The sequence below is a fragment of the Rousettus aegyptiacus genome, unplaced genomic scaffold (assembly GCF_014176215.1).
Source record: "Rousettus aegyptiacus isolate mRouAeg1 unplaced genomic scaffold, mRouAeg1.p scaffold_m13_p_12, whole genome shotgun sequence".
Taxonomy (NCBI): domain Eukaryota; kingdom Metazoa; phylum Chordata; class Mammalia; order Chiroptera; family Pteropodidae; genus Rousettus; species Rousettus aegyptiacus.
The window spans coordinates 43,958,780-43,970,482 of NW_023416287.1; the positions used below are offsets into that span (position 1 = coordinate 43,958,780).

At 38.8% G+C, this 11,703-nt stretch overlaps 1 pseudogene; it reads left to right on the forward strand.

Annotated features, from left to right (window-relative positions):
* The first annotated feature begins 2,017 nt into the window (after window positions 1–2,017).
* On the forward strand, window positions 2,018–9,484 carry LOC107497009 (annotated as a pseudogene).
* The last annotated feature ends 2,219 nt before the right edge of the window (window positions 9,485–11,703 follow it).

Genomic DNA, 11,703 nt, shown 5'->3' on the forward strand with positions numbered 1-11,703 from the left:
GGTCCCAGAAGAGCTGGTGCTCTGAAAATCCGGGCCCCCAACTTAGGGGCAATTTTACTTTTATATTCGCGTTGTTACAGTCAGCATGGTTTGATTTACAGACTCCTGAAATTGCTATGGGCTATGGGCAATTACAGAGCATAGGATTTTCTATCTAACAAGCACTGTAGTAATACATCTTTAGGGGAAGATGAGTTCTCAGTTGACCCTGAGATCTCTGGCCTTGCAACAAGCATGTTTACAGAAGCAGAAAAGAGCTAATTAGAAATGTTGGCCAATGAAGAGGGAAATTCCTCTTCAGTGAGATTGATGCAACATCCTAAAATCAATTATTGTAGTATACTATAATAGAATAAAAATAAAAAAGAAATTAAAGCTTTCCCAGATAAAAACTGGGAGAACTTGTTACTAACAGACCTGAACTACTACAAGAAATGCGAAAGAGAATCTTTCAGGCTAAAATGAAATGAAATGACAATAGACAATTACAAATGAAAAACTAAAGAGCACAAATAGAAGTCTATTTGGGTAAATATAGAAGACAACATAAATGTACTTTTTGTTTGTAGGTCTTTTCTTCTATCTGATTTACAAGCCAACTACATAAAACAATAATTCATATTATATGGATGAAAATGCAAAGGACTAATGTTCCTGTTTATTTGGGGATGTGTTGTCCAGCATGAATGTCATCCATAACTTTAAGGACGATATTGTAGAATTTCAATCTGTTAAACAGTTATAGAAAATTAAGATTCCTTATTTCATTTCTTCCACAAGGCAATATTTTGGCATTTGCACACTTGGGTTAACAAACCTGTGTATTTCCCAAGGATAGAAACAGCATCTTCTCTAAGAACTGGATTCTCACCTAGGATGATGATGATGATGAGGAGGAGGAGGATATTGATGTGGTGGTGGTGATGGTGATAATGATGATAAATAAAGAAAACTCTGTGACCTATACTTGCCCTTAACTAAGTGTTAAACACACACCCCTGTTAGGTGCTAATAACTAGTGTGGGCTCTGCTAACAGATATGAAGGTACTTTAATAATATAGAGGTCTCCTGAAGATCTGGAATGGATCCCATTTCCAGAAACTAGAAACTATCCTGATGGAATTGGAGGTGGTCTGATTGATGGTTTGAAGCAGATAGAACAGGTACTGCTATCTAAAGATTCCTCAAGTCACCATTTACTTGCAAATTCTTAGGAAATTGGTGCTATGAATACTGGAATTGGGAATACCAAAGATATTTAGTCCTTCCTCTTATGAAGGAAGACCTCTGACAAGTATGAGGCTCCCATGGGAGGCCAAGCTGCCAGACGCCTAAAACAGAGCCAAAACTGCCTCCCAGGAATTGCCCAACCTCAGACAAGTTCCTGAGAAAGCTGATAGCCAGATGGTACCAGAGCATCATCACGAGCCACAGGACAGGGATAATGCTGTGTGGTCTGGCTAATTTAATTAACAACCAAGCACTGTAATCTGAAAACTCAATCCTCGCGACAATTCTCACATTAGATACCGTCATCCCATTTTATAGAAACGGTGGAGAGGGAATTTCTAAAATACCACATCTGCTAGGGTTTAGCAGAGTGGGCAAGGAGGGTGAGTCTGTTTCCTCACCCGTAAATGGTAACAATAATCTGTGCCTCACCGAGTGGTGAAGAGATTTAACAGCTCACGCAGAGAGACCTTTAGCAAACACGGACTTCCAACCTTCCTAGACCCACTCTCGGCCACGCCCCGTCCCTATCGCACAATGCGCAAGCTCAAATCCCACCTCAACCTCGCCCCAGCTTGGCGTCCACTGCGCAGGTCCCGGGGCCGTCACAGCCCGCCGTCAACAGACCCGGAAGCAGAGTCTCCAACTGGTCAAAGCTGGCCTCGCTGCGCCGACCGCACCGCTAGAGGGAGAGAGTCGCTTCTGTTGGCTCGCACCTCCCTTTTCACGTCAGCAGGCCGGCCCGGAAATGGAGGAGTTTGACGTACAAGATGGCTGCTTCCTTTGCGGTGGTAAGGAACGCTGAGAGGCTTTTCCCTTTCTGGGAAACGCGATGATGTGAGTGCAGTAATTGGAGCGCAAGCTTCTCGTGGAAGATGGCTGCCGCGCAGTTAACAGGTGTCTTTGTTGACGGAATTGGTGGCCACAAGTACAAGATGGCGGCTCCTACTGCGGGTCCCAACGCAGATGGGAAAATGGAAGCGCGTGTGCTTTTGGAGGTTACCTGCCCCATGGCGAGCCTCTCCGCTACTCCAGGGTGGGGCTGGGCTTTCACGCTGGGCTGCCCGGTGCCGATGAAAAGGTGGGGGCTGCATCTGGGTGCTCCCCGCGCCGGCTCTTCCCGGCGCTGCTTTGGGTTAATGATACGCAGTTGCACCTAGGTAAGGGATTTTCCCTCAAAAAGATTTAGAGAGTTATATGGAATGGGGATTCCTAGTGTCTTCAAACTGACTCACGTAGACAAAGACTTTTTTCCTGTCTTGAGCCATGAAACCAGAGAATAACAGGTGAAATAAATGAGAGTCCATCATTTCAAAGGAATAACCTGCCATTGCTAGAAAGAGGAGAGCAGCAATTTATATACTAATGTGGAACCAACTTGAAGATATAGTTAGTGACAGAAAGCAAAGCACAGAAAAATGTGTTATCGGTGCATCATTGTTAATTTTTTTTTTAAAGACCTAGATAGGTAAAGATATATATGAGCCTGTAAAGGCAAATGTTTCCAGAAGGACTGAGAAACTGGTAATAGCGATTGCCTATTCTAACTAAAGGAATAAAAATGAAAAGATGGGGAACAGGGATGGGAGCAAAGATAAGTTTTGCAAAAATTTGTTATATGATTTAGAGACGCAAAGTTCTATGAGGTTATATAATAAAGGGAGAATAGCACATTTAAAAAATGTTTGCTTTTTTCCCAGCTGGAACCACGACATTTAATAAAGATTCATGAGATTCAATCTATAAGGATAAAATTTAGAAGGTCAATATTATATTCGCCCCAAAGAATCTAAATCCATATGACAACCTGAACTTTCTTGAAAACTAATTTTGTTTATTTGTTTTTTGGTTTGGGTTTTTTTTGAAGGGAGGAGAGGGAACAGAGGATTTGGCCTTGCAAACAGAAGGCACTTAAGACCTAATTGTCGAATGAATGATTGCCTTTCTGCTACAAGCACACATATGCTCAGTATAGCTTCTTAATGTTTTTAGGGTGAGTATCATGGAAAACAGTGGTAACACTGAATTAGAGCAGCAGTCTCCAACTTTTTTGGCATCAGGAACAGTTGATCCTATGAGAATCTAATGCCTGATTATCTGAGATGGAGCTAAGGTGGTGATACTATCGCTGGGGAGTGGCTGCAAGTACAGATGAAACTTCGCTGCCCACCGCTCACCTCCGGCTATGCGGCCCAATTACTAACAGGCCATGGACCTATTGGTCCGTGGCCCCTAAGGGTTGGGGACCCCTGAATTAGAGATCAAACCCAGTTCTGCCTTAAAAATCATCCAGAAAGGCGTTGTCAATGCTTAAGAATAAAGTAGTAGCAGTTTCAAAATCAGTATTGATCTTGGGAATGACATATTTCAAAGTGAAAGAAGTATCAGTCCTCTATCCTGAAGCAACTGACATCTCTGAGCCTTTACTAGTGTGCCAGGCACTGACAAATGGACACTTAACATACCATCCTGAGTTGTTGGTTGCATGTACACGGTAACATAATTAGAGTTTGGCTGAGTTCTTAACCTATACTAAATGCTCAATACATACTATAAATTATTATCTTGAGTCAATCCTGAGTTGCTTGATACAGTACCTTTTTTGCCTCTGAGACCTTAGGCGCTTTAAAAATACGCTAGTTGCTATAGAGATCTTATTATTTTGATCATCTTAATGGCCACATGGTATAATGGAAGGAATTTAGCTTTTTATTGTGTATCCTAGAGTAAGCTACTTAACCTTTTGGACTTTAGTCTCCTTGTGAGTAAGATGAGAATTACAAAACCTCTTCATGGGGTCACTGTGAAAATAGTAATTAGAAATAATGTATGTAAAGCACTTTATGCAGGAGACACAGTAGGCACTCAATAAATGTTTCAACCTCAGTTAAGGAACTAATACTGCACTTGGAGGCAGGAGAACTTCTCTGGCCAAGGGGCAGGAACAGGCAGCCACAGGATGACAGTTAACACAGGAAGCCTACAAGGAGAAGTTGGAGGGTTGGCAGGTCCACTGGCTTCAGGGCCTCAAGCTTCCTGTCTCTACTGAAATGGTGAGGCCCCACCATGAGGCAGATTTGATCTGCAGGCCGTGTGGCAATTGTACTGTTTCTTTCAGTTCACAGTTACATCTTTGGAGCATCTGTTTAATATCTCAGTGTGCTTGCTTCGGCAGCACACATACTAAAAATATAATACCTCTCAGAGACATTAGCTACCTTTTGTGAGGCTCATTCATCATAATTTTAAGCATCTACTGTATATGTTTAAATTCATTTTTATGTTTTAATTGTAAAATACACGTAACAAAATTTACCATCTTAATCTTTTTTAAGTGTACAGTTCAATGGCATTAAGTACATTCATATTGTTGTATAATCACTTTCCAGAAGTCTCATCTTACAAAAAGATGAAACTCTGTACCCAGTAAACAATACCTCTTCATTTTGCCCTCCCCTCACCACCTAGTAACTACCATTCTACTTGAATTTGATTACTGTAGGGACTTCATTTAAGTGGAATCTTATAGTTTTTCTCTTTTTGTGACTAGCTTATTTTACTTAGCATAATGTCCTTAAGGTTCATCCATGTTGTAGCATGTATCAGAATTTCCTTCATCTAGTCATCTGTTAGTGGACACTAGGGTTGCCTCCACCTTTTGGCTATTGTAAATAATGCTGTTATGTACATGAAGTGCATACATATTTTAATATGATGAAATACCAATAGGATTCTAGAGAGAGAGTATATTTTACATGTTTACATTTGACGAAGTAATTCTGAATCACTTAAAAATGCATATTACCAGGCTATTTATGTTATTAGAAGGTTTAAAAAATACAGTTAGACATTGTACATTATGGACCATGACATGGCCCAGTAATGGGACATAGATTTAATGACAAACATGGTTTCCCTTTCTGTCCTGTCATTGGGTTTTGGGTATTTTGTCCACAATCATTTAGAGATAGCATCAAAAACTTAAGGAATAGATGCACAAAGATAGGGATTAAAAAAAAAAAAGACCTTTAACGAAAGATTGTAAGGTGAAATATTGGAAGCACTTAGCTAAGACCTAATTTATTCATATGTGAAATGTGGATAATGTATTCATCTCAGGGGTTCATTGTGGAAATTTTAGAAGTCACAGTGAGTAAAGGACTTACCTGCTAGTAATAAATGTTGGCTGTGATAATAATGATGTCTATGGACAGGAAAAATGTTCATGATATGCAACTAATTTTAAAAAAGAATACAGTAAATCTGCATGTAGGATGTATTGGGATTCTTTGTACTATTTTTACAACTCTTAGGTAAGTTTAAATTAATATCAAATACGTCTTTTACACACCAAAATAATATGTAAAATAGATTGCTTCTCAGCATTTTGGCTAAGATGTGTGTAAAATAGATTACAACTTGAGGAAAAATTTATTCACACAAAAATGTATTTTTATATCAAAAAATGTTCATTCTGGTTATCTCTGGGTGGTGGTATTACATATTTTTCCTTCCCTTGGTGTTTTCTTGAATTTACCAATTTGTTGTTGTTGTTTTGAGCATGTATCAGTCTAGTAATTATGGAGGAAAAGCACTAATAGTTAAATGAAATTCTTGAGTCTAATAATTAATAAATGAATCTAATAATTATATAATAAAAATATTTGAGGCCTTCATGAAGTTGTACTATACAAACAGCTCCTGGATTCCATTAAAGGGCATGGCATCAGAACAAGGATGGCTGCAACAGCAGTGAGGGATCTTGATCTCAGTTTGGGGTGGAGCCTTTTTGTAAGATTGACAATGTCACATTCTGAACCAAATTAGATGCTTAGAATATTAGCGACTCAGGGTTTGAAAGATCTTTAACAATTATTGAATTCACCTTCCTTGTGCTCTGGACATCTTCCCCACCACTTGAGTATCCAGTCTCTGCATCACTCAAGGAGCAAAGTGCTCCCTAATTTACAGAGAGCCTCTTCCATTTTTGGAGAGTTCTGACTATGGGAAGGTCTTTCCTCACTTGCAGTCCAAATCTGATCCCTTGCTCTGTTCCTTAGAGATGCACAGAACACACGTGTAACCAATCCAAGACAGGCAATGAGAGACTTTAAAAATGTCCATCCTGAACTTTAATAACCTTTTCTTTTCCAGTCCAGATCTTTCCCACAAGCTTCAGACCCACACATTGTGTTCTTTTCTGCTTCTCTATCTTTGTCTGCCCCACAGGCACTTCAGGCTCAGCATTTACAAAATATGAATGTTCTACTTTCTTAAATAGAACCCCAAAATAATGCACATTGTTATTTTTCCCTGGTACAAGTGGGAAGTAAATTAGGGCTTTATTTTCTCTTTTGTAAAAGAACATCAGATTTATCCTAGTGTGGCTGTCCCATTGTGTCATCAAGTTCCCAGACTTCTATGTTTTGACAGAAAACCCAACCCACAGTGCCTTAGCCAAACATAGATTTCATTTTTTCTCATGGATCAAGAAGTTCTGAGAAGTACTGTCAATCCATGAAGTCTTCATAGGCTGAAGCTACTTTTTTACTTTTACTCAATCATCCTTACCCTGTGGCTTTCATCTTCATGCTTGTTGCCTAAGAGTCTCAAGATAACTGTGCCACCTCCTCTATCACATTCATGTTTCATGCAGGATGAATGAGAAAGTAAATGGTAAACCATACTTGCCAGCTCAGTCAGCCTTTATTTTTATGAGCTATTCAGAAAACCCCACCTAACAACTTCCACTTACACCACATTGCCTAGAATCAGGTCACCTGACCATCTCTAGCTGCAAGGAATGCTGAGAAATGTAGTTATTTAGCTGAGCACATTGTTGCCCTGAACAAATTATTGTTATATTACTAAAAGGAAGGGGAGAATATCTTTGGGAGTAATAGTATCTATCACAATAAATCTACATTAAGTAACATTATGTTTCCTAACTTCAGGATTTCTCAGAGCCTTTAAAATTCCAGAGAGAGAGACTGTGTGCATCTACAGAACTTTTTACAATAGTCATGTTTCAGGAATAGTGTTTCATGGTGCATGTTTCAGGGAACACAGAATGAGCCACAGCCTCTCTTTAATGCTTTCAAAGAATAGTTTTATCTAAACTCAGGGTGGATTTGCTAATGTATTTATTTTACTATCATGTGATAAGAATGACAGCTTTTATGACTTTCATGATAATTATATCATTTTTCTTTCAATTTCCCAGTCTAGAATGTTTCTCCTCATTTTCAGTTTTTCTTTTTCTTCCATGGTACTTCACTGGACAGGCTTCTTCCCTGGACTCTTAAAACAGAATCCTCACCATTAACAGTTTGAAGTATTTCCTTTAGTCTTTTTTTTTTTCTATGCATGGCGCGTATATTTTTATAAATGGTTGAGAATATATGCATATATGTAGCAGCAAGAACGATGTGTTTTTTTCTTCCCATTCCCCATCCTAGGATCAGGAATGCACAGATTAATATAAGAGAGAGGTCTTTGACAGTATTGTAGACTTTGTTGATGTTCCTTACTACCACTGACACACTCCTTTCTCTTGGCCAAGGCACACTGCTTAGGAAGCTCAGAGTTAAAAATAAAATTCAGCTGCTATAACAGATTTGCAAAATAGTATAGTGACTTTATTAAGATGAAAGTCTATCTCTGCATAATAGTCAAATCTTGGCAGGTCCAGCTGCCAAAGCAAGATTAGTCAAAGGTAGAATGGTAGTCATGATCCTGGAGGTGTCAAGAAGGGTGACAGGACATAAAAAATGTGGCCTTCCCATAGCAACTAGAGTGGGGGAAAAATAAGGAAACCAAAAGACCAGATGCTGCTGACAGACTGCTACTGGTGACCCCTCACACTGTGTTGGTTAAAATTATAGAGGTTAGAGAGAATTAAAGACTATCTTCTCACAGAATAATTAATTAGTAATCAGGAACAAATGAAGCCTGTAGAAGAAAAGCAAGAAGAAGAATGATCAAAGGATAATCCAAATGGACCCAACGTTAGTAGGAACTTTAGAAGAGATCATTGATGACAATCATGAGATTGTATCCACATCTTCGGGCTCAGAACACCACATCAGCATTCTTTCATTTGTAGACAATGATCTGGTGGAATGAGGCTGCTCAGTCCTGCTCAGCTACAAGGTTCATGCTGTGATAGGGGTGTTGATGGATGACACAGATCCCCTACTCACAGTGATGAAGGTGGAGAAAGTCCCCCATGCTGATATTGGGGTTTGGACAACCAAATCCAGGAAATTCAGGAATCTGTGGTGCTTCTTATCACTCATCCTGAAATTGTGAAGAGTTGAGTTTAAAGTCACCTAAGAGGGCCAGTCTCTATGGTCCCCCTGGCACAGGTAAAAACTTACTAGCCAAAGCAGTGGCAAACCAAATCTTGGCCATTTTCTTGAGAGTGGTTTGCTCTGAACTTATTTAGAAATACCTAGGTGATGAGCCCAAACTCGTACAGGAATTGTTTCAAGTTGCTGAAGAAAATGCACCATCCATCATGTTTATTGATGAAATTGATGTCGTTGGCACAAAATAAATAAGACTCAAATTCTGGTGGTAAGAGAAAGTCAGTGAACAGTCTTGGAGCAGTTAGTCTAGTGAAAGTTATCTTGGGCACAAACCGAATAGAAAATTTGGATCTGGCACTTATCATACCCAGCCACGTTGACAGAGGTCAAGTTCCCCCTGCTTGAAATTCACACAAGCAGAATGATATAACCCTAGATGACTTGATCGTGGCTAAAAATGACCTTTCTGGTGCTGACACAAAGACAATCTATATAGAAGCTGGTCTCTTTTCCTTGAGAGAACATAGAATGAAAGTAACAAATGAAAACTTTGAAAAAAATCTAAAAAATTTTTAAAATAAAAAACAAGAAGTTACCCCTGAGGGGTTCTATTTCTAGCAAACTACAGTTGCCTTTGAGGAAATGGTTGGGAGTGTCCTGACCCCTAGGAGGGATGAGGTTGGGCAAGTTGTCCAGAAGAATCCACGTTCCAGTTGGTACAGCTGCTGTGGAAAAGAGTATGGAGGTTCCTCAAAAATTAAATGTAGAATACCATGTGGTCCAGCAATTCCACTTTTGGATATATGTTCCAAAATAATTAAGACCAAGTACTCAAACAGGTATTTGTACATCAATGTTCATGGCAGTATTATTCACAATAACTAAAAGGTAGAAACAGCTGAAGTGTCCATCAATAGATGAATGGATAAACAAAATGTATATAAACATACAATAGAATATTATTCATCCTTAAAAAGTAAGGAAATTCTGAGTCATGCTATAATATGGATGAACCTTGAGGGAATAATGCTAAGTGAAGTAAGACAAAAGGACAAATATTGTATGATTTCATTTATATGAAGTCCCTAAAGTGATTGAATTATAGAGACAGAAGTAAAATGGGGTTTGAGGATGGCGGGGGGATAGTGGGATAGGGAGTTATTGTTAATAGGTACAGAGTTTCAGTATGGGATGATGAAAAAGTTATGTAGGTTTGTGGTGGTGGTGGTTGAACACAATGTGAATATACTTAATGCCATTTAACTACACACTTAAAAATAGTTAAGAAAGCAGATTTTATGTTAACATATATTTTACCTTGATAAAATTTAAGTTAATTAAAAATTTTTCATCTACATCCTTGAGTTACCATATGTTCTTTTTAAAAATTGGAAGACTTTTGACATACTGTTAGGAATTTGAACACAAAGAAAATCAGAGGCTGCTCAAGAAAGGAATTGTAATCATAGTACATTGCTTGGTTGTTCAGATAATGCATAATAGTCCTAATCATATGAGCAATATTTATTGATTTTCCAATGTTTAGGGTCCACCTCTAGAATCAGCAAGGAAGAAACTATGGTTACAGAACAAAACATAAGTATTATTAAGTTTGATGGTATAAAATTGTTATTGGGACAAAAATGGGGTCTGTTTGCCTGTGCACATCTAAGCCAAGGAAGAAATACTTGAGGTTTTGAAGCAAAGAAAGTAAGGTCTATTAGAGGGTTGCAAGTCTCAGAGACGGGCAAGCTATGTCTCAAAGTCCAGATTATACAAGGGGAAAATTAGTAGTCATGGAAACTAAGGGAGTTGACGTCATGGGTGCTACTGATTGGAGGATTGGAGGGGGTTGAGGTAATTGATCATTGTGTTTGGTTCTGGAATCAGCCATAGTACCATCCATTTTGGTCCCGATCCCTGCTCCCATTACTGTCACAGCTGAGGTTGTCTTTCTGCCTTGATGGGCCTGGGGCTTAAACACATCTACAGTCAAGATATTATCCTTTGTGTAAGGTCCAACCGAAATCTCTTGTTCTCATGATTATAGATAGATCTGAGACTCAGTTAATTTTATGTCCTAAGTCTTAATGATTAAAGGAGCAGGCAGACAGAGGATAAGGGCTAAGGGATGGGGCAGGGGGTGGAGCAAATGAATCACAATGCTGTCATCTGAGCAAAACCAGCTTGAATCAGAGGGGGAAAAGAAACTATTAAAGAAATGAAGTGTATGTGTGGTTAAAATCACAAAAGTGAAGAGTGGGAAAATGAGGCGAAGAAAAGAGTAGATTCCAGAATAGCTATATCTTACAAAATTGGAACCTAGGTATTGTCTAGAGTTGATAGGACAAGAAATAAAATCATAAAACCTGGAGTTATAAGGACTAAAAACAGTGATAGAAACTATTGGAAAGAGTGGAGGAGAGCAGGGTACAAGTAAATTAAATCCTCACAGCAGTAAGTTAATGTTTTATTCACATATCCAGAAACAGCAGGATTAGCATATTATTTATGTTTATAGACGTAACTACAGAAAACAAACAGTTAAAGAGTGACTGCTCTGAGAAACAGCAGCCTTAAGGTCAGGAAGGGGTGGAGCAGTTGGCTTTAATTAAAGCGCTTCAGTACTGTTATTTTTTATAAACCATATGGATGTATTGCTTTGATTTAAAAAAACTGTAAAAATGATATTAAATATCAAATTGCAGGGTAACATGTAATCTATGACTCCATTTTTAAAAAGAGACCAAAATCCAGCAACCCATACATCTGTGCATACTGTAGGGAGGTTCAAAATTTCCTTCCACCCTTTAAGGTTCTTTGGCTGGTCTAATAATTAAATTGACATAAAACATATTAACAGGAGGAAAACAAGTTTAATTTCTTACATATGAGACCCAAAGGTAGTCAGGCAATTGAGGCTTATATGTCATCTTGAACCGAGGAATGGGATAGGGGTTTGGGGCTTCTAAGAGGAGGAGGGCAATGCACAGGAAGATAAGCAGAGCAGATGTTTGGTAATCAGATGTTTACCCTGCCATACAGGTAGGCCCTTCAGATAAAAAGTCATCTCTGATAATAGCTCTCTTTCTGGGCCAGGCCCCCATCTAGATTCTTTTAGGCAATTAAGGGAGAGATAAACATGTTTATTGAGTCACCTGG